The sequence below is a fragment of the Hemitrygon akajei genome, chromosome 24 (genome assembly GCF_048418815.1).
Source record: "Hemitrygon akajei chromosome 24, sHemAka1.3, whole genome shotgun sequence".
NCBI classification, from domain to species: domain Eukaryota; kingdom Metazoa; phylum Chordata; class Chondrichthyes; order Myliobatiformes; family Dasyatidae; genus Hemitrygon; species Hemitrygon akajei.
Genome location: NC_133147.1, coordinates 12,935,536 through 12,963,467, shown reverse-complemented (window position 1 = coordinate 12,963,467; position 27,932 = coordinate 12,935,536). Strand labels below are relative to the sequence as shown.

General features: G+C 43.2%; 1 long non-coding RNA gene across 2 annotated transcripts; it reads right to left on the bottom strand.

Moving 5' to 3' along the window:
* Positions 1 to 938: 938 nt before the first annotated feature.
* LOC140715878 (uncharacterized) lies at positions 939 to 27,932 on the bottom strand. Of its 2 annotated transcripts, XR_012096201.1 has the most exons (6): positions 27,825 to 27,932; positions 26,290 to 27,502; positions 11,279 to 11,404; positions 5,102 to 5,167; positions 4,916 to 4,977; positions 939 to 2,444 (listed from the first exon to the last, which is right to left on the bottom strand). It is a non-coding gene; the product is annotated as an uncharacterized lncRNA (long non-coding RNA). The 2 variants fall into 2 exon arrangements; XR_012096202.1 differs by lacking the exon at positions 11,279 to 11,404.

Here is a 27,932-nt window from a genome sequence, read left to right as displayed (position 1 = left end):
AAATAAGATCAAACAAGATATTACAGGAACTCATCGTCCAGGAAATGCTTTTTTGCTAACGTAAGGAGATTCATTTGAGAGGTGTTATGATGTGGGAGCTGCTGAATTTCACACTGGGCTATCTGATGTCACCCTTCCACTGCAAGTGTTTACCAGACAAGTGACGCTGGTACAGAATGTGAAGACCATGATTTTTCATTGACGAAAGGCATCAAAATCGGAGCAGATGACCATCGCCGTGTCCGCTTCACAACTGATGAATTCGTGGATCTGATCTTTACAGTTCCAAGCCCCTGCCTGATCCTCCTAACTAGAAGCACAAGAGGTCCCACAGACACCAGAAATCCTCAGCAGGAACGCACAGAATGCTGGAGGAATCCAGCCGGTCAGGCGAAATCGAAGGGGGGGGGGATCATTCAGGCTGAGACCCTTCATCAGGATGGTGAAGGAAGAGTGGAGAAGCCACAATAAGAAGAGTGCACAAGTTGGCAGGTGATAGATGAAGCCAGGTGAGGGGGGAGGTAGGCCCGTACTTTTTTTCTACTATATATCGCAGGGGTTTGAAGGGATGTGATGCAGGCCCTCCCACCCCTTCAAACCATGCCACCGAGCAACCCCCTGATTTAATCATGAAACAGTTTACAATGACCAATTGGTATGTCTTTGGACTGTGGGAGGAAACCAGAGCAGCCGGAGGAAACCCCACAGTCACAGGGAGAACGTACAAACTCCTTACAGGTGAAACCCCAGTTTCCTTGAGCTGTGTAAGTCTAGGGAGTACACACTCCAGCCCCGCCAAATCCATGAGAATGGGACAGCTCTCCCACCCCAAACCCCGGGTTTTGTGAATGCCGTGTAACTTGCCAACTCGGAGAACTCGGAGCCAAGAAATTACAGACAGCACACCACATATGATTAAAGGAGTTATATTTATGAGGGTTAACTTACATAAAGGGCAAGAAAATAAAGGAAGGAAAAAAATAAGGGCCCATAATAATTAAACAGTCAAATTTGCACGAGTTGCTCAACTCTTCCAGAAGTTATATTCACTGATCCCCAGCAGACCCCTGCATCTTGCTCCATTGAATCACGGTCCCCAACTGGGTCGAATCCTACGATCAGCTCTCTCTTCATTTCCCGCCGAGCAAAACCCTCGCTCACACCGGTGTCAGGCAAACAAAAAAACCTGCTCCCCCAATTGGACAGCTCACATTCCAAAGCACCCATTATCTCTAACCGTGACCCAAACACCCTTCTACAGAAAGACTATTATGTTAGCAGTGAAACCCTACCTTAATTGAATGGTTTTCTCAAGTAATGATATGTCTCAGTTTGGAAAAAATTAGAAGTAGAACTTTTGATCCCCGATTCGATTTTGAGAGAAGATGGGGTTCCTTTGCCAAATATTACCATTTAATTTGAATTATTCTATATGGTTTCCTTCCAATTTTTTTTTAATATGAATTGGTGGTTGATGACTCTTTTTCTTTATATATTTAGATTATGGTTAAACGTATTGCTCCGGGGGGGGGTTGATTCCTAATGGGGTTTTTTTGTAGTTAGTTGGTTTTTTCCCTAGTTAGGCGGGCTTCTTTTTTTTCTTCCTTTTTCCTATATATATGGAAAAAATATATAATTTATATATATATATAATTTTTTTCCATTTATTACGATCAGCTTTTTTTCTTCCGCTTTATTAATTGTATACATATTAATCTGTTGAAGTTTTGTGTCATTCTATAGCTGTAGAAGATTATGTATCAATAAAAAGATTCTAAAAATGAAAACTTTGCAGCAGCGGTACAATGCAATACATGATAAATACGGGGTGGGGGGAGAGCTGATTACAGTAAGTTTATATACGTATATTAAATAATTAACTAAGTAGTGCAAAAGGAAAAATAAAATAAAAGCAGTGAGGTAGTGTTCATGGGTTCAATGTCCTTTCAGAAGTCTGATGGCAGAGGGGAAGAAGAGGTTTTTGAATCGTTAAGTGTGTGCTTCAGGCTCCTGTACCTCCTCCCTGATGGTAGCAATGAGAAGAGGGGTCTTCAGGCTCCTGTACCTCCTCCCTGATGGTAGTAATGAGAAGAGGGCATGTCCTGGGTGGTGGGGGTCCTTAATGTTTGATGTCACCTTCTTGAGGCACCGCTCCTTGAAGATGTCCTGGATGCTGCGGAGGCGGGTGCCCATGATGGAGCTGACTGAGTTTACAGCTCCCCGCAGCTTATTTTGGTCCTCTGCAGTAGCAGCCCCACCCATTTCCCACCAACCCCTTGTACCAGACAGTTCCAGATTCTGACTGCCTTCAGTTTTTGGAAGATGTTACATTCAGTGCAAAACACCTCGCGCAAGTAGACACACAGCTCCTCATTGATGTGGGCAGGCATTTCATCAACAATTCTGAGAACTGGTGCTTTGGTGACATCTATTTGCAGCGTAACCTGCTGAGATAACCAACATGTTGGTGAAAAAACAAAGTATTATCTACAAGTTAATCTGTGACGTTTACTGAACAGCCTGTCAGGCACAACCTGTTTCAGTCTGCACAAGTTCAAAGTCACCACGTAATTTTTATTTTCTTCTCGGTATGGTCTCTTTTATAAAAATTGTGTATAATTTAATTTTAATTTAGAATTTTCTTATGAATGCTGGCTGATGCTCTGTGCCTGTGTTGCTGACAAAAGCATGTTTTTCATTGTGCACACAAGAACTTATGCATATCAATGGTTCATAGAAACATAACATCAAGAACCTACAGCACAATACAGGCCCTTCGGCCCACAAAGTTGTGCCAAACATGTCCCTACTTTAGAAATTACTAGGCTTCCCTATAGCCCTCTATTTTATTAAGCTCCATGTATCTAAAACCCTCTTAAAAGACCCTATTGTATCCACCTCCACCACCGTTGCCGGCAGTCCATTCCACGCACTCACCACTCTGAGTAAAAAACTTACCCCTGACATCTCCTCTGTACCTACTCCCTTGTGCCCTCTTGTGGTAACCATTTCAGCCCTGGGGAAAAAGCCTCTGACTATCCACACGATCAATGCCTCTCATCATCTTGTACACCTCTATCAGGTCACCTCTCATCCTCCGTCGCTCCAAGGAAAAAAGACCGAGTTCATTCAACCTATTCTCACAAGGCATGCACCCCAATCCAGGCAACATCCTTGTAAATCTCCTCTGCACCCTTTCTATGGCTTCCACATCCTTCCTGTAGTGAGGCGACCAGAACTGAGCACAGTACTCCAAGTGGGGTTTGACCAGGGTTCTAAATAGCTGCAACATTACCTCTCGGCTCCTAAAATCAATTCCACGAATGATGAAGGCCAATACACTGTACGCTTTCTTAACCACAGATTCAACCTGCGCGGCTGCTTTGAGTGTCCTATGGAATAGGACCCCAAGATCCCTCTGATCCTCTGCACTGCCAAGAGTCTTACCATTAATACTATATTCTGCAATCATATGTAACCTACCAAAATGAACCACCTCACACTTATCTGGGTTGAACTCCATCTGCCACTTCTCAGCCCAGTTTTGCATTCTATCAATGTCCTGCTGTAACCTCTGACAGCCCTGCACAACACCTCCAACCTCTGTGTCATCAGCAAACTTACTAACCCATCCCTCCACTTCCTCATCCAGGTCATTTATAAAAATCACAAAGAGTAACGGTCCCAAAACAGATCCCTGAAGCACTCCACTGGTGACCGACTTCCATGCAGAATATGACCCATCTACAACCACTTTTTGCCTTCTGTGGGCAAGCCATTTCTGGAACCACAAAGCAATGTCCCCTTGGATCCCATGCCTCCTTACTTTCTCAATAAGGCTTGCATGGGGTACCTTATCAAATGCCTTGCTGAAATCTATATACACTACACCTACTGCTCTTCCTTCATCAATCTGTTTAGTCACATCCTCAAGAAATTCAATCAGGCTCGTAAGGCATAACCTATCCTTGACAAAGCCATGCTGACTACTCCTAATCATATTATGCCTCTCGAAATGTTCATAAATCCTGCCTCTCAAGATCTTTTCCTTCAATTTACCAACCACTGAGGTAAGACTCACTAGTCTATAATTTCCTGGGCTATCTCTACTCCCTTTCTTGAATAAAGGAACAACATCCGCAACCTTCAATCCTTCAGAACCTCTCCCATCCCCATTGATGATGCAAAAATCATTGCCAGAGGCTCAGCAATCTCCTCCCTCACATCCCACAGTAGCCTGGGGTACATCTCATCCGGTCCCGGCAACTTATCCAACTTGATGCTTTCCAAAAGCTCCAGCACATCCTCTTTCTTAATATCTACATGCTCAAGCTTTTCAGTCTGCTGCAAGTCATCACTACAATCACCAAGATCCTTTTCCATAGTGAATACTGAAGTAAAGTATTCATTAAGTACCTCTGCTATTTCCTCCGGTTCCATACACACTTTCCCACTGTCACACTTCATAGGTCCTCCCCTTGCTCTTCACATACTTGTAGAATGCCTTGAGGTTTTCCTTAATTCTGCCCATGAAGTCCTTCTCATGGCCCCTTCTAGCTCTCCTAATTTCCTTGTTAAGCTCCTTCCTAGTAGCCTTATCATCTTCTAGATCTCTAACATTACCTAGCTCTCTGAACCTTTTGTTCAATTTAATATCAGAGAATGTATACAGAATATAACCTGAAATTCTTACTCTTCATGGACATTTACAAAACAGAAAAGACCCCAAAGAATGAATGACAGTACCGCAAATGCATCAACTCTCTCCCTCCCCCTCCCCACTCATACCAGCAAAAGCACCGACCCCACCACCATGCAAGCAATTGCAAACCCTGCCACCCGTCCCCCCCGAGACCATGATCTAGGGAGTGAGGGTTAATCCTGCAGCAATGAGAGCGGGAAACCAGCAGCTCACCGTTTCGATGTTACAATCTTCCGCACCGCTTCTCTGAGCTCCCCATGACAGGCTGTCACTCACTATCAAAAAGGGAGGGAGAGCTGTGACAATAAACTTGACTTTGATTATTCAATAATATTTTTATTTTTCAAATTAAAAACTAAATGTCTTCTTACGAACTTTAAACTGAGTGAGGTCATGCACCTGGATTCAAAGGCTCGTATGCAACACACTCAAAACCCTGGAGGAACACAGCAGGTCAGGCAGCATCTGTGGGAAAGAGTGAACAGTGTGAACAGTCGACATTTCGAGCCGAGACCCTTCAGGTCTGAGAAGGAAGGGAGAAGATGCCACAATAAAAAGGTAGGACCGCCCTTTTATCTAAACATCAAGTTTTACAATCCAGCATGTGAAGGAGACAGGGTGAACTCAACACCTTCCTATTAAGTCAGAGCAACAACTTTAAGAAATCTCATTTTCACTACTTTAAATAGTTCATGTTGTTTGTCACCGCACATATCTGGTTTCAGTCATTTTCTTTCTTGTAAAAAACATGCGTAACTTGTGTTTTATTTTTCTTCTTAACGCTGCTTATCTGATGCTCTGTGCCTGTGATGCTGTTGTAATTAAGCTTTTTATCACACCTGTTCATCCACATGACAACAAACTTCGACTGATTTTGTCTTTAAACTTTCAATAACTTAAATGTTTTAAAATTTAAAATCTGGTGTCTTCAGATTTGGTTCTCAAAATCCAACCTTAATTTATTTCAGTAGACTGTATAAAGCCCTAATTATCAATAGAAAGGAAGCCAAGCTAGGATAGGGCAGAGGAACACACACCATTCCTCTTAGGGAGATTAGTAGTGAAAAGCATGAGCAATTTCAAGTTCCTGGGTGTCAATATATCTTAGAGGAGCTGAGCTGGACCCAACATATCGATGCAGCCATAAAGAAGGCAAGACAGCAGCTATACATTATTAGGTCGTACAAAAAAGCTGGATGAACTCAGCAGGTTGGGCAGCGTCTGAATGCAGCATCAGATGCTGCCCGACCTGCTGAGTTCATCCAGCTTTTTTGTACGTCTTGATTTGACCACAGCATCTGCAGTGCACTTTGTGTTTACTATACATCATTAGGAGTTCGAGGAGATTTGGTATGTCACCAAAAACACTTGCAAATTTCTACAGATATACCGTGGAGAGCATTCTGACTGGCTGAATCACCGTCTGGTATGGGGTGGGTGGGGCTACTGTATAGGATCAAAGTCAGCTGCAAAGAGTTGTGAACTTAGTCAGTTCCATCATGGGCACTAGCCTCTGTAGTATCCAGAACATCTTCAAGGAGTGATGTCTCAAAAGGGTGGCTTCATCATTGAGGCCCCCTCTCACAGAGGGCACGTCCTCTTCTCATTGCTACCGGCAGGGAAAAGGTTCAGAAGCCTGAAGACACACACTCAACGATTCAGGAACAGCTTCTTCCCCTCGGCCATCAGATTTCTGAGTGGACAATGAACCCATGAACACTACCTCAGTACAATAAATTCAACAACATATGGCAGTAATATTAAACCTAATTCTGATTCTGAAATCCAAGCACATTAGAAGAAGTTTCAAGATTTAAGATTCAAGTTTACTTACCATGTATACATCATGGTAAGTAAACATGAGATAACCATGTATACATCAAGGGGAAGAAGCTAATTATTATTATCATTTGCTTTTTTGTATTTACATAGTTCATCTTTTTCACGCTGGTTGTTTGTCAGTCTTTGCTTGTTTCACTGATTCTGTTTTATTTCTTTGTTTTACTGTGCATGCCTACAAGAAAAGGAATCTTGGGGTTGTATGTGTTGGCTTTGATCTACTTTCATTCAACTTTGAAGACTGAGACTGTTGGGTATTTGGTCACAAATGGAATTGGCATCAATGGGGCTCAGCTGCAGAACCAGGCGTGATCCTCTGGAACTGCAGAGCCACCCGAGGGACGTTATGATCTACACCCACCCCTATTTCATTCCTCCGTCCTGAGTAAAAGCTGCTTTCCCAGGAATGATGCATAGCTTGTGGATAAACAAAAGAGAAGGAGAAAGATTACAACACTCCATGGAAACAAAGTCCTCATTTAAAGTATCCTCCAAAACAGAAATGTGAAGCAGTCTTGTCTGTTGGGACATTATGAGGTACTAAAGGTTTTCAAAGTTCAAAATAAATTCTATTATCAAAGTACATATACAACCCTGAGATTCATTTTCTTGTGGGCATTCACAATAAATCTATAGAATAATAACCGTAAGAGAATCAACCAGGTCAACCTTAGGCGTTCAACCAGAGTGCAGAAGACAACAAATAGTGCAAATACATACATAAATAAACAAACAAGCAATAAATATTGAGAACATGAGATGAAGAGTCCATAAGGTATTGAAAGGCCTAGACAGCTTGGATGTGGAGAGGATGTTTCCTACAGTGGGGGAGTCTAAGGCCAGAAGGCACAGCCTCATAATTTACACCAGTGATGAGAAGCAATTTCTGTAGCCAAAGGAAGGTGAATCTGTGGGATGCAATGGTATGGATGTAGTCATTGGGTACAGTACAGTTAATGCAGAAGTTGATAGGTTCTTAATTAGTAAGGGGGGGGTCAAAGATTATGGGAAGAAGGCAGGAGAATGGGATTGTGAGGGATGATGGAGTGGTGGAGCAGACTCGATGGGTTAAAAGGCCTATGTCTTATGGTCTAACGCAGATGTTCCCAACCTGGTGTCCATGGACCCCTTGCTGAATAGTATTGGTCCATGGCATAAAGGAAGGTTGGAAACCCTTGGTCCAATGGAATTTGTAGTCAAAAAAATGAAACTGAGTGTACTTAAATGTACCAAGATGCTTTTAAACCCAAACTAATTTAGTTTTCTCTTCCTAGTTGTTGTCTCAATAATTGCCCTTCCTCCTATTCTCTCACTATACCCTCAAAGTTCAAAGTAAATTTATTATCAAAATATGTATATATAAATCTATGTCACCATATACTACCTTCAGATTCGTTTTCTTCCAGGCATTCATAGTAGAACAAAGGAATACAATAGAATCAATGAAAAACTAGAAAAAAGATTGACCACGGAAGTGCAAAAGAAGACAAACTGAGCAAATACAAAAATAAATAATGAGAACATGAGTTGTAGGGTCCCTGAAAGTGAGTCCATAGGTCGTGGAATCACTTCAGTGTTGAGGTGAGTGAAGTTGTCCACGCTGGTTCAGGAGCCTGACGGTTGAAGGGTGATGGCTGTTCCTGAATCTGGTGGTGAGGGACTCCAGGCTTTCGTACCTCCTGCCCGATAGCAGCAGTGAGCAGAGGGCACGAACTGGCTGGCAGGGGTCCTTGATGATGGACGCTACTTCTTTGAGGCACGACTTCGAAAGGGTGCTGTCCGCGGTGGGGAAGGCTGTGCCTGTGATGGATGAGGCTGTGTCCGCCTCTCCCTGCAGCCCTGTGCGTTGCAGCTGCTGTACCAGGCTTTGCAATCACTCAGGGTGCTTTCTGCCGGGATTTCCCGTCCTTTTTTCCTGCCATGGACCCGTGCCGTTGACCGCGGGGACAGTGGACCTCAGGCTGAGAACCCCTGCTTCTGAAGTGCACCTGTAGACAGAGTATCTGGTGACAAGCTGCATCATTGTGTGGAACAAAAACTGGACAGGAAGGCCCTACCACCGGTGGTCAGACGTAACACCGGCACTAGCCTACCTGCCACCAAGGGCATATATACAGAGAAGTACCAGTAACATCATGAAGGACCTCACCCACCCTGTTCATGGACTGTTTGTCCCACTCCCGTCAGGGAGGGGGCTACGTAGTATCCATACCAGGACCACCAGGCTCAAATGTGGTTACTTTTCCCAAGCAGTGAAGCTGATCAGCACCTCCACCCACTAACCCACCCCTCCACACCCCCAATCACCCACTAACCCACCCTTCCACACCCCAATCACCCACTAACCCACCTCTCTACACCCCCAATCACCCACTAACCCACCCTTCCACACCCCCAATCACCCACTGACCCACCCCTCCACACCCCCAATCACCCACTGACCCACCCTCCACACACTCAATCACCCACTGACCCACCCTTCCACACCCCCAATCACCCACTAACCCACCCCTCCACACCCCCAATCACCCACTGACCTACCCTTCCACACCCCCAATCACCCACTAACCCACCCTTCCACACCCCCAATCACCCACTAACCCACCCCTCCACACCCCCAATCACCCACTAACCCACCCTTCCACACCCCCAATCACCCACTAATCCACCCCTCCACACCCCCAATCACCCACTCACCCACCCTTCCACACCCCCAATCACCCACTGACCCACCCTTCCACACCCCCAATCACCCACTGACCCACCCTCCACACACTCAATCACCCACTGACCCACCTCTCCACACCCCCCAATCACCCACTGACCCACCCCTCCACACACCCAATCACCCACTGACCCACCCTTCCACACCCCAATCACCCACTAACCCACCGCTCCACACCCCTCCACACACCCAATCACCCACTGACCCACCTCTCCACACCCCCCAATCACCCACTGACCCACCCCTCCACACACCCAATTACCCACTGACTCACCCCTCCACAGCCCCCAATTACCCACTGACCCACCCCTCCACATACCCAATCACCCACTGACCCACCCCTCCACACCCCCCAATCACCCACTGACCCACCCCTCCACACACCCAATCACCCACTGACCCACCTCTCCACAACCCCCAATCACCCACTGACCCACCCCTCCACACCCCCCAATCACCCACTGACCCACCCTTCCACACCTACAACCACCACTTCTTTATCATTTTTTTGTCAATCACCTAAAGTACAGACACTCCTGTGCCTAGCATCACTTCAAGGACATACAATCAATCTATGTATATAAGCTATCTTACATACAGGACAGTATAGCACAGCAAAAGGCCCTTTGGCACAATGCTGTGCCAAACCAACACATCAAAAACACCCAAATACTAATCCCTCCTACCTACACCATGTCCATATCCCTCTGTTAACAGTGATCAACCTGATGTAATGGAACAAGTACCACTGTGATTCTTTTCCACCTTTATCAGTAGCAAGCTACAAGAGCGAACCCTCCTTCTGCACTGTCACAGAGTCGGCCACGGAGGTCGAAGCACAGAGATACAGAGTTTTTATACCATCTTTGTCACGTATGCAGAAAACAATTTTTAGCTAACCCCCACAGTCACATGTCCAGCAACAGTGATAGTCCGAGACAGAGACCACTTAATCACCTCAAACAAAATAGATATTCCAGCCAAGTAAGTGGACTATTGATACAAAAGGACAATCAGTTTGATAGGCACTCCAGCCACTTTATTTAAGAAAGGAATGCCCTGCCTGGTTTGTTGGAGCCAAAACTTAATTATAAAGACAAGAACATCCACCAACTTTTATGCTTTCATTAAGAAAGGAACGTCCTGTCTAATCTCCATCAGCAACCACTTTTTGTTGAAACCAAAAGGTGTGAAAAGTCAGGAGATATCCTTTCGTGGGTTCTGTGAGGCTTTTTAACCTGAAACCAAAAGGTGTGAAAAATCAGGAGACACTATCTCACTCTGAAGAGCAGCTGCTCAAACACGCTACAGCCATTCTCAAACCAGAATACGCAGACTCAACCTTAACCATTAGTTCGAGGAATCTGAGAATCCCCTTAAGACTTTATCACCTCCATTTTCCTCACATCCATGTGCCTTCTTTCAAATCTCTTACTATCTTTTCTTTCAGTTCGTCCTGACGAAGGGTCTCGGCCTGAAACGTCGACAGTGCTTCTTCCTATAGATGCTGCCTGGCCTGCTGCGTTCCACCAGCATTTTGTGTGCGTTGCTTGAATTTCCAGCATCTGCAGATTTCCTCGTGTTCATGTGCCTATCTAAACGTCTCCTAAAAGCCTCTGATGGATTTGCCTCTACCACCATACCAGGCAGTGCATTCCAGGCTGAGTAAAAATCTTACCCCTCACATCCCCTTTGAACCTACCCCCTCTCACCTCCAGTGCATGCCCTCTGGTATTAGACATTCCAACCTTGGGAAACAGATACTCTCTGTCCACTCTATCTATGCCTCTCATAATCTTATAAACCTCTATCAGATCTCCCCACACCAAAGAAAACAACCCAAGTTTGTCCAGACTCTAATTATTGGGATTTTTGTGATTATTGTGTTCCTTACCTCATTGTGCTTTCTTTTCTGCTGCACTGGGTCCGGAGTAACAACTATTTCAGAAATGACATCAAACAATCTTGAATTGGATGCCAAATCTCCTAAGAAAGTAAAATTGCTGATGTACCTTTCTCTGATAGGTGTTGTAGGAAGGTAGGTGTTCCTGAACCTGGTGGTGTAGAACTTCAGGTTTTCAGCTCCTCCCTCCTCCAGATGGTCGTAGTGAGACTAGGGCATGACCAGCCTCCATGTCCTGTGCTTAGAACAAGTCAGCATATCAGCACAACTGAAAATTGGCGTGCCATCTCCGATTTTTTCTCTCCCCTTTCTCAAGTCAATGCTGTTGGTTTTGTTGACACTGAGTGTGAGGTCATTACTGTGGCACTCATCTTCCTCCCATACACAGAATTATCACCACAGTGGTGTCATTACTGGATTTGAGGTTATGATAGGAGTTGTCCTTGGTCATGGGTGTAAAGAAAGCAGAGCAGAATTGTTTTGAAAGATATATTTCAACAAAATCCCTGCAATGCTGGACCATAGCCCTCAATACACATCCTATCCATGCACTTATCCAAACTTCTCTTAATTTTTACTTAACTATATTGCTTGGCAGCTATATTTTCCACTTTCATACTGTTCAGATTATGAACAGTTGCCAGGAATGAAACTCTGTTGTAATCCGGGAAGGATATGCACTTCACTCACAGTCACTTGGCCGTGTAATTAGAACACAATGGTTAACACAACGTTTTACAGTACCAGCACCCGCGGGTTCAATTCTTGCCGCTGCCTGTAAGGAGTTTGTACGTTCTCCCTGTGTCTGTATGCATTTCCTTCAACTGGTCTGGTTTCCTCCCATTTACCAAAGACATGCCAATTGGTAGGTTAATTAGTCATTGTAAGTTGGCCTGTGATTGAGATAGAGGCAGCTACGTGGATTTCCTGCAGGTGCTCCAGTTCCCTCCCAAAGTCCAAAGACGTGCCAATTGGAAGGTGAATTGGTCATTGTAAATTGTCCCGTGATTAAGCTGGGATTAAGTCAGGGAATTTCTGAGTGGCTCGGCTTGAAGTTCCAGAAGGGCCTATTTTGCACTGTATTTCAATAAATAAATAAATTTGATTTGATCCTATTATTTGCCTTTTTTTTTTAGGACAATGACAGGATCATATCTCCAAGTTATGCTTGGCGGTCTGCTGGTATTCGACATTACAAATCGCCATTCCCTTGACTACATTAGAAACTGGCTGGATGAAGCCAGCGACCTGTTTGACCAGTGCAAGTATGTCTTCATTCTTGTTGGCCACAAGAGTGACCTGTCAGCTGAAAGGACAGTCGCTACAGAGGAAGCCGAGAAATTTGCAGAAGACTCGGGCTTGAGATACATTGAGACGTCTGCCAAAGACAACACCAACATACAAGAAGTGTTTCACATGCTGGCAGCCTCGATTGCCGAGATGGTGAAACCAAAGATCAAGGGAGGAATTGCTGAAACACGACTTGTCATATTCAACCGATGACTTTTGGCTTTGGGTCGAAGAGTTTTGATGCTGCATTGACCTGATCTATTTTACATAGGAGGGAAAGCTGACAAACTTGGTCCATCACAATCATTTTGCAACTAGCAGATGATGACATGATCTTGACAGAGACTGAAGTGGATCTTTCATGACCGTTAAGAAGCTGAGATGAATGCCTGTACTCTTCATTGATGCGCTTCACTGGTACATCCAGGTACACTTTATAACTGGGACTTCTTCATATTATTGATAAAGTGATTACGGTTGCTGGAAATCTGAAATAAAAGCAGATGGTGCCGGAGGAACTGGGTGAGGCAGGTACCGAGGAAAGAGAAACTGCTAATATTTCAGTCTGACTCTACCCAGTCTAATATTTCTACTGTTTCATACCAAGTGTGGAGAAAATGGTAAATGAACCGTTTGTGTAAATGATGCAAAATAATTATCTTCACTACAAAGCCTGTGGGGCTGGGAGGAAGAACAAACTACCAAAAGCACCATGGTTTGGATCGCCTCATTCCGTGCAGTGATATAGAGTGTCTAATGGAAAATGTAGAAATGCATTGTTTGTCATTAGAGTACTGTACAGATGAATTGATAGTGAGGAGCATCAACATTACCTTTGACAATTTTATGTAGCACAGAGTTTTGTTTTGATGGAGATAATTCCCAGTTTTTATTCCCACAGCACGAATCTCCACAAGTGCTGGTTTCACGGGATTTTGTTGTTTTATTCCAGGTATTTTAATATCCACAAAGTTTTATCATAAGAGTAGTCTGGAGATTATTAAATGTGTAATATTGCACCCTCAGCCCCAGAACAGAACGATGAGAGGTAAGGTTGTTCTTTTTAAGAAGAAAATCCAGCATTTCAGATATACTGTAGAGTTGGAAAGAAAAGTGTAGCTCAGGTGGTTGATAGTTGGGTTGAGTTGTTCTTCAATCCTGGCAACTTATTTGCAAACTTTTCATCACCATTCGAGGGGACATTGTCAATACTCTGTTCACTTGCGTTGTGTCCTCCAAGTGAATGGTCTGCATATACTTTTCTGGAATAATGTCCAATCACCTGATTGAAAAGAATATGAAGACCAAGCATTTGGAGCACACCCCACAATCAACAGCGCACTGACGATGTCTTCTCGAATGGTGACGAAACACTTGCAAATAAATTGCTAAGATCAGAGATCAGGACTCAGCCCAACCATACTGTAGAGATCTGATTGTTTTAGATCTGAAAAATTAGGTTTTTTAATACCTTTTTCTTTAACTTTAAAATGTCTGAAAACTGTATAGTGATATTTAAGTGGAACAGAAAACTTTATTTACATGTTTATGCAATGGATTCATTTTATTAATTTTAACAATTAGTTGTACACTGTTAGTTTGAAAATAAAATGGATGTTAGTAGGACTCAGCATGTCAATTTTCTGTTGAGTTGAACATGGAGCCCAATGTTTGGATTTACTACTTCCTGATTGACATTCCTAGCACCTATATTTGGGTGGTGGGGTGGAGATATGTCTCTACTGAAGGAGGTGTAAGGCACTCCTTCCCTCCACCAGCCTGAAGGTCACCCTTGGACAAGGGGTAGCACCTGCTTGGCTCCCCCACCCCCCCCCCAATCAGGGTCACGTGAAGCCATGGAAGCAGGTGGTGGGCAGTCGTATGAGCAGCTGGTGCACATCACAAGTCCTGGTTATGTGACCACTGACGCCAGGCAGACAATCTCTGAAGAGTATTGATAATGGCCGAGGTCACCCATCTTGTAAAGGCACTGCCCAGAAGAAGGCAATGGCAAACCAGTTCTGTGGAAGCATTTGCCAAGAACAACCATGGTCTTGGAAAGACCATGATCACCCATGTCATAGGATATGGCACATAATGACTTCAAACCATACTGTGTAATGCGCAATTTGTGTTAACAGCCAACTGACCTGAGAGTGTTGCTGGGGAAGCCTGCAAGTGATGCCACACACTCCGGCGCCAACGTACCATGCCAACATTGCTCGGCAGAACAACTCAAAGCTCCCCCCACCACTGAGCACATCTACAAGAAGCATTGCCACAAGAAAGCAGAATACATCCTCAAGGAACCCCCCCCCCCCCCCACCCACCGTACTCTCTTCTCACTGCTGCCATTGAGGGGGGAACAGGAGCTTCCGGTTCCACACCACCTAGTTCAGGAATGGTGATACCCCTCCACCATCAGGCTCCTGAAGTGATAACTTCACACCTCAATATCGAATTGATTCCATAGTCTGCAATACAGACTCATTGCCAAGGACTCTACAACTCGTGTTCTCAGTATTATTTACTTACTTATTACAGAATCAGATTTACTATCAGCGGCATATATCATGAATTCTTTTCTTTTTGCGACTGCTATACAATGCAATTCATAATAATAAGCAGCTGTGAGTTGCACTATAAATATATATAAACATTAAATTAGAAAGCATTGCAAAAAAGTAGTCAGGTAGTGACTACTTTCAATGTCCATTCAGAAATCCGATGGCAGAGGGGAAGAAGCTAATTACTATATATAGCTTGCTCCCCATATCCTGCTGCCCAGGTTTGCATATCTAGACAGTTAGGATGGTCAATTCTGACTGAAGGAGGCCCTCGCATACTTACACAGTTTGTCTTCTTTTTCACATTAATTGCCCGTGTGCAGTTTTTTACTGATTCTATTTTATTTCTTTGTTCTACTGTGAATGCCCACAAGGGGAACTGTGGGGGTACTTTGGGGTTCTTACGTTTATCTGTCGTTCATTCTTTGGGGCACTTCTCTGTTTTCGTGGATGTTTGTGAAGAAAAACCATTTCAGGATGTATAATGTACATATCTCTCTGACATTAAATTGGACCTTTGAATCTTTGAACCTTTGAAGGAAATGAGCCCACAGGATAGTATATGTTGGCATATGCCTACATTGATAATGAATTTCCTTTGAGTTTTGAAGACTGAGACTTATGGGTGTTCGGTCATGAAGGGAATTGCTGTCAGTGGGGCTCAGCCGTGAAAATGGGCGAGCTGCAGAACCAGGCGTGATCCTCTGGAACTGCAGAGCCACCCGAGGGACGTTATGATCTACACCCACCCCTATTTCATTCCTCCGTCCTTACAAACAGCCACTCGGCTGCTCTCCCGGGAATGATGCATAGCTTGTGGATGAACAAAAGAGAAGGAGAAAGATTACAACACTCCGTGGAAACAAAGTCCTCATTTAAAGTGTCCTCCAAAACAGAAATGTGAAGCAGTCTTGTCTGTTGGGACATTATGAGGTACTAAAGGTTTTCAAAGTTCAGAGTAAATGTTATTATCAAAATACATATACAGTAAATTTGTAGAACAATAACCATTACAGAATCCATGAAAAACCACCCAGCTTGGGGATTCAACCAGTGTGCAGAATACCATGCAAATACAATGAGAAAAATAAATAAATAAACACACAAACAAACAAACAATAAATATAGACAATATGAGATGGAAAGTGAGTCTATTGTCTGAGGAAATAGTTTAGTGATGGGGCAAATGGAGTTATCCCCTTTGGTTCAAGTGCCTGATGGTTGATGGGTAGTAACTGTACCGGAGTCTGGTAGTGTGAGTGTTGAGGCTCCTGTGCCTTCTCCCTGATGGCAGCAGTGAAAGAAGAGCATGTCCTAGGTGGCGGAGGTCCCTGACATTCATTTTCCTCTGGTCATACTCGGCAAATCTGTAGAATAGTAACTATAACAGGATCAATGAAATATCAACCAGAGTGCAGAGGGTTTTAATGAACTACGTATACTTAATACATGGCAATATGCAATTAGTTTCAGAGATTTAAATCCTATTTATACTTTTAGTTTGGAAACATAATGTTTCGCGAATGTGGTCAGCATTATAGAGCCAATGAACATCAGTAAATCTGCCTTTTCTCAGTATGTTAGGCAACCATTGAACACCAGAGGGCACTATCGCCTCAGTTTCACAACAGATACCAATATTTCACACAAAGTACCATCTCTCAGAACACTTCTCAAAGTTGCTAATGTAGGGATGATATTTGTGCATGTAGGTAGCTATGACAATTTACTTTATATTTTCAACTTCTACACTGGATGATCTAGTGGCACAATCATAGATTACCAGGTATGATGTTGTGGCATCTCTGAGGATCTAACCTGGTCCCAATATATCAATGCAGCTATAAAGAAGGCAAGCCAGTGACTAAACTTCATTAGGAGTTTGAAGAGGTTTGGTATGTCAACAAAAACACTCAAGAAGTTCTAAAGATGAACCAATGAGAGCATTCTGACAGGCTGCATCACTGTCTGGTATGGGAAGGGGTGGGGGGCTACTGCACAGGACCGAAAGAAGCTGCTGAGGGTCGTAAATTTAGTCAACTCCATCTTGGGTACTAGCCTACAAAGTACCCAGGATATTTTCAAGGAGCAGTGTCTCAGAAAAGCAGTGTCCATTATCAAGGACCCCCAACTCCCTTTTCTCACTGTTACCATCAGGGAAGAGATACAGGAGCCTGAAGGCACACACTCAGTGATTCAGGAACAGCTTCTTCCCCTCTGCCATCCAATTCCTAAATGGCCATTGAACCCTTGAACACTACCTCACTTTTTAAATATGTATTATTTCTGTTTTTTTGCATGATTTTTACTCTATTCAATATACATACAGTGTAATCTACTTATTTTCTTCCATATTGTGTATTGCATTGAACTACTGCTACTGAGTTAACACATTTCACAACAGATGCCAGTGATAATAAACCTGATTCAGATTCTGAGTCATGGATGAAAAGGTCATAATTGGGAACTTAACTGTTGTAATGGGAACAAAATCACCAGAGAGATGCAGCTGGCAGATGTGAAGTGGTGTTTTATTCGACAAATGAAACACAGCAGGCATTGTATTGGGGCTCTTTCAGAGAAAGAGGTTTGCTTGACCCAAACTAATATGACATTTTATATGCTGAAGATCAAAGGACAAGTCTACATTTACAATGTATCTGCAATGCTTCCTTTGAATTACATATAACTTTTATACCTCCTTCTTCGCACCCACAATCTAGATAAGGTTAATCAATATTGAGTGTTTTTTCCAATTTACTGCTGTTTACTGTTCTGGGCACCTATTGTCCAGAGCTGCATTTTAAATTTAATCTACAGTCCATGTTCAGGTCTAAAGTCTGGTTGCTGAAGTTAAAATTTTGCTGCACACTATAAGTCCAGAATGGGCCCTAGCATTAACATTCAAGGATAAAATCGTATTGAAAAGATAGGCAGTTAAGCAGAGAGGGTTGGCTCTGTTGGTAAAAAATAAAATCACATCCTTGGAAAGAGGTGACATGGGATCAGAAGATCTAGAAACCTTGTGGATAGAGTTAAGAAACTGCAATGGTAAAAAGAACCAAACAGTAGCAGGATGTGGGCTACAAATTGAAATGGGTGACAGAAAAAGCACGCCAATATGACAATGTTCATGGTGGATCTCATTATGCAGGTAGATTAGAAAAATCATGTCGGTGCTGAATCCCAAGAGAGGAAATCTGTAGAATGCCTATGAGATGGCTTTTTAGAGCAGTTTGTTGTTAAGCCTGCTAGGGAAACAGCAATTCTGAATTGGGTGTTATGTCATGACCCAGATTTGATTAGGAAGCTTAAGGTAAAGGAACCCTGACGAGGCAGTGATCATACTATGGTAGGATTCATCTTGCAGTTTGAGAATTCTGTGTTTACTCTGAGAGTTTCAAGCTGGTTACTAGCTTGGTAACTGATTTAGAACAAAGAGCCATAAATTACCAGTCGTCACTTGTGGAAGAAGACAATAAATGAACACTGGCTTGGACCAGAGCCAGTAAGAAGGTGATACAGGTCAATCAGATGACCACCAGCCAACAAGACTGAAATGTGACATTTAAGCTGGTAAGGAGAGAGTATAAAAGCAGAGGCTTAGATTGCAAATTAGTGACAACTCTCTCCAGAGACCAATCTTCGTGGCTGTTGAGTACTCCATGGAGACGTGGAGATTAGATCGGGACCATGAGGAGCACATGGGAAGCATAGACTCCTTTTCTGGGTATTAGCTTTTCCATTCTCCGACTACTCGTGGAGAGTCTGAGAAAAATAATAGGTGTGCTCACCTTATTCGGTTGTGTAAATTCACATGCTCTTCAGTTGAGACAATAAAGTTCCGTGTCAGTAATTGTAGATTCTGTCTGTGCCTAACTGACCATTATTACTAAGTGGCAATCCTTGTAACAGAGGCGTACAAAATGATAAGAAGCATAGATAGAGTGGACAGCCAGAGAATTTTCACCAGGGAGGAATTAGACTAACCCAAGCCGGCATAATTTTAAGTAGTCTGGAGGGAAGTATAGGTGGGGAGATGTCAGAGCAAGGTCTTTTACATAGAGAGTGATAGGTGCATGGAATTCACTGCCAGGGGTGGTGATAGAGGCAGATACATTAGGAACACTTAACGTAACTTCTAGGCAGATGGGTGACAGAAAAATGGAAGTCTATGTGGGAGGGAAGGATTAGATTGATCTTAGAATCGGTTGAAAGGTTCAACATTGTGGGCAGAAGGACCTCTACTGTGCTGTACTGCCCTATATTCTGTGTTCTATTAAATTCAGAACTGACTAATGTACATATCTTCTTTCCTACAAACGGCAGAACTAATTTCCTCAATCTCTCTCCACTTTATTAACAGTCATTTCCTGTCAGTCTTAGGTGATTTTGATATCATTCTCTACAACACTGTGGGGGTCTGGGTAACACATCAAGAGGGCTCTTTGGGTATTCTCTGACCTTCAGACAAACCAAGGTGTGTTGGAGTGTATATTGACTGGCTGCGTCACAGCCTGCTATAGAAACACCAACGCCCTTGAATGGAAAAGCCTGCAAAAGGTAGTGGATTCAGCCCAGTGTATTACAGGTAAAGCCCTCCCCACCACTGAGCACACCTGCATCGTCACAGGAAAGGAGTATCCATTTATCAAAAGCAACAACATAGAAATTAGAGTAGCAGAGGCTGAAAGGAGACCTGATGAGGAGATGGCTGGTGCCTATCTGTTTCCAGGGGCTGAAATGTTTAATACAAGGGAGCATACATTTGAGGTGAGAGAGCAGAAGTTCAAAGGAGGTGTGCAGAGCTAGGTTTTTTTCTACACAGAGATTGGTGAGTGCTGGAATGTGCTGCCAGGGGTGGAGGCAAATACAACACAGGCATTTAACAGGCTCTTAAATAAGCAGGTGAACGTCAGGGGAATAACTGGATATAACACTTGTGGAGGTAGAAGGGAATAGATGAGTTACACATTTCATTGAATTGAATTGACTTTATTTCTTACATCCTTCACATGCAAACGTACATGAGGAGTAAAAATCTTTAAGTTACGTCTCCATCTAAATGTGCCATGTGTATCGTAGTAATTTATAATAAGTAGAACGGTCAATGTAATATAGAGTGCACTCAAATCAGCGTGTAGAAAGATTGTAGGATTTGGGGGCCCATACCAAACTTCCTCAATGGTCTGAGGTGAAAGAGGCGAAGTTGTGCCTTTTTCACCACACAGCTGGTGTGTACAGACCACGTGAGGTCCTCGGTGATGTGGACGCCGAGGAACTTGAAGCTGTTCACCCTCTCAACCCCAGATCCATTGCTGTCAATAGGGGTTAGCCCATCTCCATTCCTCCTGTAGTCCACAACCAGCTCCTTTGTTTTTGCAACATTGAGGGAGAGGTTGTTTTCTTGACACCACTGTGTCAGAGAGATGACTTCTTCCCTGTAGGCCACCTCGTTTATTGCTATCATCATCTGGGAACTCCGCCGCCCAGGACATGTTCTCTGCTCTCTGCTGAAGGTACAGGAACCTCAGGACTCACACCGCTAGGTTCAGGAACAGTTACTACCCCTCAAACATCAGGCTCTTGAACCAAAGGGGATAATTCCACACAACTTCACTTGCTCCATCATTGAAATGTTCCCACAACATATGGACTCACTTCCAATGACTCTTCATCTCATGTTCTTGATACTTAATGCTTATTTATTTATTATTTATTTCTTTTGTATTTGCTCCATTTATTGTCTTCTACACTTTGGGTTGAATGTCCAAGCTGGTGCAGTCTTTCATTGATTCTTTTATGGTTATTATTCATTTATGGATTTATTGAGTATGCCCACAAGAAACTGAACCTCAGGGATGTAAATGGCAACACGTGTACTTTGGTAATAAATTAACTTTGAAAGTAGACTTAAAATACTCTGTAAAATTGGATCCCGTTTGTTATCTGGGAAGGTTTTTATGTTAACTTTACAACATTAACCAGACGCTGGCTGAACGTGACTCTGCTTACCCATGTTCAGTGTATCTACACGCTGAAGAAATCACACCCGGGTTTCGTAAAAGGATAGTTGGTTTGGACTATTTTGTGACCGTCAAACAGATCCAGTATTTGTTACTAAAGTTTTACAAGTATTGTGGTCACATACTGATTCTATCATCTCCCTGATAGCTTCTCAGGCTCCAGTAGCAGGTACAATCTCTTCCTCGGGCACCAGGACCTTTCAACTTCACTTTCAAAATGAGGTTCAATATCATCAACACAGGTCGTGAAATCTGTTGTGTTTGTGGCAGCAGCACAATGCAATACATAGCATTAGAAAAAATGTGAATTACAGTAAGTATATACCGTATATGTATAAAATAGTTAAATTAGTGCAAAAATAGAAATGAAAAAAAAAAGTGAGGTAGTGTTCATGGGTTCAATGTCCATTCAGAAATCGGAGTGCAGAGGGGAAGAAGCTGTTCTTGAACTGTTGAGTGTGTGCTAATTGATTGATTTATTTATTTATAATTATTATTATTTTCTCTTCTTCTATATTATGTACCGTATTGAACTGCTGCTGCTAAGTTAACAAATTTCACGACACATGCCAGTGATAATAAACCTGATTCTGATTCTGAATTTGACAGATAACTGACGTTTGGTATAACTACACAATTATTTAGACTCGCGTCGATTAACTCCTGAGATGCCAGGCTTGTCATATAAGAAGAATGACAAGTAGAAGGTACAACAGCCTCAGGACTCGCACTACCAGGTTCAAGAACAGTTACTAACCCCTAACCATCAGGAACTTGAACAAAAGGGGTAACTACACTAATTTGCCCCATCATTGAGATACTCACACAACTAATGATTTCACTTTAAGGACTCTTCATCTCATTATCTCAAGTTATCATTATTTTTTGTTATTTATTTATATTTCCATTCGCACAGTTTGTTGTCTTCTGCACTCTGGTTGATCTTTCATCGATCCTGTTACAGTTGCTGTTCTATAGATTTGCTGAGAATGCCCACAGGAAAATGAAATAAAGTAGCCGTTGAGTGTATTCAAACCATTGGTCAGACTGCACGTGGAGTATTGTGAGCAATTTTTGGTGGCATTGGAGTGGTCCAGAGCAAATTCACAAGAATGATCCCAGAAATGGAAGGGTTAACGGATGAGGCAAATTTGACTGCCCTGGGACTGTATTCACTGGAGTGTACAAAAATGAGAGGGGACCTCATTGAAACCTATCAAATATAGAAAGGCCTGGATAGAGCAGATGTGGAGAGGATATTTTCTATAGTGGGAGAGATTAGGACCAGAGGGCACAGCTTCGGGATAAAAGGACGTCCCTTTAGAACAGAGATGAGAAGGAATTTCTTTAGCTAAAGGGTGTTGAATTTATGGAATTCAGTGCCACATGTGCCCATGGAGGCCAAGTCATTGGGTAGTTTTAAAGTGGAAGTTGATAAGGGTGTCAAAGGTTACAGGGAGAAAACAGGTAAATGGGGTTGATTGGGATACTAAGTCAGCTGAGCTGGAATGGTGGAGCAGAGGCAATGGACTGGTCTTATTCAGTTATATGTATCACCATGGCAGCAACCTTTTGCAGGCTGAATTTTCCAACCAATGTGAAGCTATTTGCTTTGGTCAATTTTGTAGCAAATTACTTAAAAGAAAAATTTTCATTACATTTTGTTCTGTTGACATATTCAATACTTAATGCAAAATAAAACCTAAACTGCAACATTTAAGAGAAGTTTGAATAAGTACAGGGGTGGGTGGATGGGAGTAGGCAGAATAATAGTTTGCCATGGAATAGATGGACAGAAGGGCTTTTTTGTGCAGGTTTGTTCTATGGCTGTATAAATCTAAAGTACGATTTCACCTGCCCCATTGGTGAAATCGTCAACATAATTACACTCTGGAAACACAAAAATGTCTGTAGATGCTGGAGATCCTGCATAACACACAAAGAGCTGGAGGAACTCAGCAGGTCAGGCAACATCCATGGAAATAAATAGACAGTTGATGTTTTGGGCCCAGACCCTTCAGCATATTGCTATCTGAAGGTGCCTTTATACGAGGGGTGATTGATAAGTTTGTGGCCTAAGGTAGAAGGAGTCAATTTTAGGAAACCTAGCACATGTATGTTTCAACATAGTCCACTCCTACATTTACACACTTGGTCCAGCAGTTGTGGAGCATACGGATCCCTTCTTTGTAGAAGTCAGCATCTTGGACCTCCAGATGAGGGCCACAGCAGGGATGATTGATAAGTTCATGGCCTAAGGTAGAAGGAGATGAGTTATATAGCTCTCGTTATATGCATGCGCAGTTCAACTGTTTGGGTAATTATGCAGAAAGTTTGAAGTTAACTTATCTCCCCATTTCTGGAGGTCCAAGATCCGTACGCTCCATGACCACTGGACTAAGGGTGTAAATGTAGGAGGGGACTATGTTGAAAAATAAATGTGCTAGGTTTTCTAAAATTGACTCCTTCTACCTTAGGCCATGAACTTATAAATCACCCCTCGTAATGGTTGCATGGACCAGCAGTGAAAATATTTAAACATTTCTCCCCTCCTTTTTCAGACTGTCTCTGAAAATGTACAAAACATCTTTGGTCTCGGAGTCGCTCCCACAGACACTTAAACTTTTAAAATTAGATTGATTATTGCCTGACTTTATGCATGTACTGTCCAAAGTTTAATTTAACCCAAATCAGATCGACCTAGCTCTAATTTCTGGGTGAAACAGTATGAATAGGAACTTGGACTTGGGCCTCCTGTGCACTCAACAGGTGTGCGAGCATCAGTGGCTGACGGGTTCTGGAACCTATGGGGTCACGATTTATCATGTACTTATTAATTTATTGAGATACAGTGTGGAATAGTCCCTTCTGATCATTTGAGCTGCTCTACACCATGCCAACAATTCCCTGATTTAATCCTCGCCCTATCATGGGACAACTTACAATCATTAAACCAGTGCATCTTTTGGACCACGGGAGGAAACCGGAGCATCTGGAGGAAACACACGCGGCCACGGGTGAGAACGTACACGCTCCTTAGAGGGCGCAGCAGGAATTGAACCCAGGTCACCTGTACCGTACAACACTGTGCTAACCACTATGTTACTGTGCCGCCCAACAAGACAACAAGAATCTTCATCAAACACAGGTGCTGGAAATCCAGGGCAATGCAGACAAAATACTGGAGGACATCAGCAGGCAGGGCGACGAGGGATAAACAGGCGATGTTGCAGGCCAAGATCCTGATCTTAGCCCGCAACATTGCTTACTCCTCTCCAAAGAATTTTCACCTTTACCAGCATAAATTAACACAGAAAATAAATTTAGAGAGAACGAGAGAGTCAGAGACCAATTAAACAAAGATAGTCACTATAATTCATAGGACATGTTAAAAAAAAGAGGCAAAGTTCCTCCCATATCTCGTTCAGTGCCATTTCTTTAGTGCTGGTCTGTATTACGAGGCCAAGTTGCGACCTCAATGCTCAACCCAACCCTCAATTGCCTGGTTTAAGAACACTCGAGTCGACATTGGTGTGTTTGAAGTTCTCTTTAGAACTGACTGCGTTAGGGTGAAGGATGTCGTTCCCTGAAGGACTTTGGTGAACTGCATGTGGATGAGACCTCACAGTAAACTGGCACTTTGACATCGACCATTACCGATAAAGGGTCTCGGCCCGAAACACTGACCGTTTACTCTTTTCCACAGATGCTGACTGGCTTGGTGAGTTCTTCCAGCATTTTGTGTGTGTTGCTCTGGATTTCCAGCATCTGCAGATTTTCTCATGTTTGCATTACTGATACTACCATTTTTTTAAAAACTTCCATATTTATTTACTAAACTTGCATTTATTTTCTCAGCTTCCATAGTGGGATTTAAATTTACCCCACTGGGTCAATAATCCAGAACTGGATACTGGCCAGGTACCTAATCACTATATTTCTGTACCTTTATGTTAATTATAACTGCGCAAGTATTTAACCTCATGCAAATTGATTCATGGGATATTAGGTTTGTTATGTAAGAAGACATTAATCAGTCAGAATCAGATTTAATCTCACTAGAGAGTATTTTAACTGGCTGCATCACCAAAGGGAGGAGAGGATTGTAGTAATTTGCAGAGAGTTGTAAAGTCAGTCAGCTCCATGGGGGGCACTAGCCTTTCTAGTATCCAGGACATCTCAAGGAGTGATGCCTAGAATAGGCGACATCCGGCAGTAAAGACCCCCATCACCCAGGACAAGCCTTGTTCTCATTGCTACCATCAGGGAGGAGGTACAGAAGCCTAAAGGCACACACTCAACGATTCAGGAACAGCTTCTTCCCCTCTACCATCCGCTTTCTGAATAGACATTGTGGAGATTATGCTTTTCCTGGCTGGGGCAAAAGGAACCAAAGATTACAACTCAAAATAAGGGACAGCCACATAAGAAGCACTCAGGGGAAATATCTTCATTCAAAGGGCAGTGAGTGCCTCCTCATTATAGGAAGGATGCAGAGTTTGCAGAGGACATTTACCAGAATGCTGCCTAGATTAAAGAGCACGTCTCATGAGGAAAGGTTGAACAAGCTAGAACTTTTCTGTCTGGAGTGAAGAAGGATGAGGGGGTGACTTGATAGAGACCTATAAGATGATAGGAGCATAGATCAAGTGGACTTTTGCCCTGGGTGGAAATTTCTAATCGATTGGTTCCCAACACGGGGTCCACAGACCCCTTGTATTGGTCCATGGCATACAACAGGTTGGGAACCCTTGGTTTAATGTGAGGGGACATCATTTTAAGGTGATTGGAGGAAAGTATGAGGGGATGTCAGAGGTATTCTTTTTACACAGAGAGTGGTGAGTGATTGGAACATGTGGCCAAGGGTAGTGGTAGAGGCAGATACATTATGAACAATTAAAAGATTCTTAGATAGACTCATGGATGATAGAAAACTGGAGGGCTCTGTGGGAAGGAAGGGTTAGATTGATCTTACATTTTGTTTAAAAGTCATCACAACATTGTGGGTCGAAGGGCCTGTATGTGCTGTACTGTTCTATGTTCTATGAACATTGGGATCTACCAACAACAATGCTGAGGCTCAGATACTGAATGAGAGAGATGGATTTATGGAAATTAAGGAAGTGAGGACAATGGGAAAAGTTTTGGAAAGCAGTGTGGAGATAAAATATCAGACATAAACTCCTGCTTCTATGACCACTGTGTACAGTGAAGGTTTGCAGTAAAAGACATCTCACCTCACTGCCTCATAGGGATGACGGGCATGATTAAGATGACTTTGAGGTCCTCGTGATCTGCCCATAAGGAGAAGCAGTCTAGGAATGCCAACTGTTGCCCTGACGGCTCTCGATGCATCAAAGTACCATCAAGTGTTCTGCCGTGACTGCAAGAAACTGGGGAGAGTTGTGGTCACAGTTCAACCTTGTAAAGAAACCATCTTATCATGCCGAATCCCTAAATAAATACAAAATAAGTTGCTGCTATTGTTTCATCTTGTACGGCTCTACATCTCCATTGACTCCGTCTACACTTCTTCAAAGGATTCAAAAGGATTCCGAGTACATTTATTATTAAAGTTTGTATGCAGTATGCAACCCGAGATTCATCTTCTCCACAGACAGCCACAAAACAACGAAAACCATGGAACCCATTCAAAGAAAAACATCAATCATCCAGCGCAGAAAAGCATACTGTGCAAATGGCAACAAAGACATCAACACACACCCACCAACGTGCAAAAAAAAACCAAACTGGACAATCGGCAACAAGAAAGAACAAGCAAAAACACAGAAAATAAAAAAACAAAATCAAAAAGGTATTCATTTCAGCTCAGTGTTCATTAGTCCAATCCACAAACCACAGACCCCGAACTTTGGTACCATCCTCCGACAGCGTCGAGGGAGAGAGACCAATTCGAACGCAGGGACTTTCCTTCGGGAGCAGCGGGAGGAAGAGAGAGGGAGAGACCGTTCAAATGCAGGGACCTTCCTTTTGGAGCAGTGATCGAGAGTGAGAGAGAGACAGTGACACAGAAACACTTCCTTCCAGCAGCAATGAGCGAGAGGCTGGTGGGTGGCGCTGAACACTTGCTCACCTTCCGCACTCACCTCGATGTTTCAATCGTCATCAATGCTTTAATCGGAGAGAAACAGAGTTGATCGTGGGCTCTAGGCTCTTGGCTTTGGGGCAGGTCAGCTCCCGGAGCCCTCTTGGAGATAGCAAAGCGCTGGATCGCTCAATCGGCCTGAAAACACACCATCAAACTGGCTCCTACAGTACCAGAACCACATTTAGAAGAAGAGGATGATGTGAAAGAAACAGTTTTGTGGACTACCTGGAGAACATCACCTGTGGAAGCATTGTTTGCTCTGCCACCTTCTTGCAGGGTCAGTAAAGCAGCCAGCATAATCCTAGACTACACCCAGAATGGGCATTCTCTCTTACCTCCTCCTATTGGGAAGAAGACACAAACACATGAACACATATCTGAAAGCACATAGAAAGGCACGTAGAAAACTTCTACACCACTATTGTAAGACTATTAAATAGTTCCCTAGCTTCACAATGTCATAAAATGTACCACCACATTCAAGGGCAGCTTCCGTCCAACTGCATTAAGACTATTGAATGGCTTCCTAGTACAATAAAATGGACTTGACTTCACAATCTACCCCGTTATGTCCTTGGAGCTTAGTGTCTACCCCATTGCCCTTTCTCTGTGGCTGTTATACTTTATGTTGCATTGTTATTGTTTTACCCGGTTCTACCTCACCTGGAGAGGGATGGGCTCTGCCAGGTTTCAGATGCCCAAGACACACCGTACGATGAGCAATCACCAAAAAGGTCGGTGCAAAAAGCTTGTTATGACGGCCCACACTCA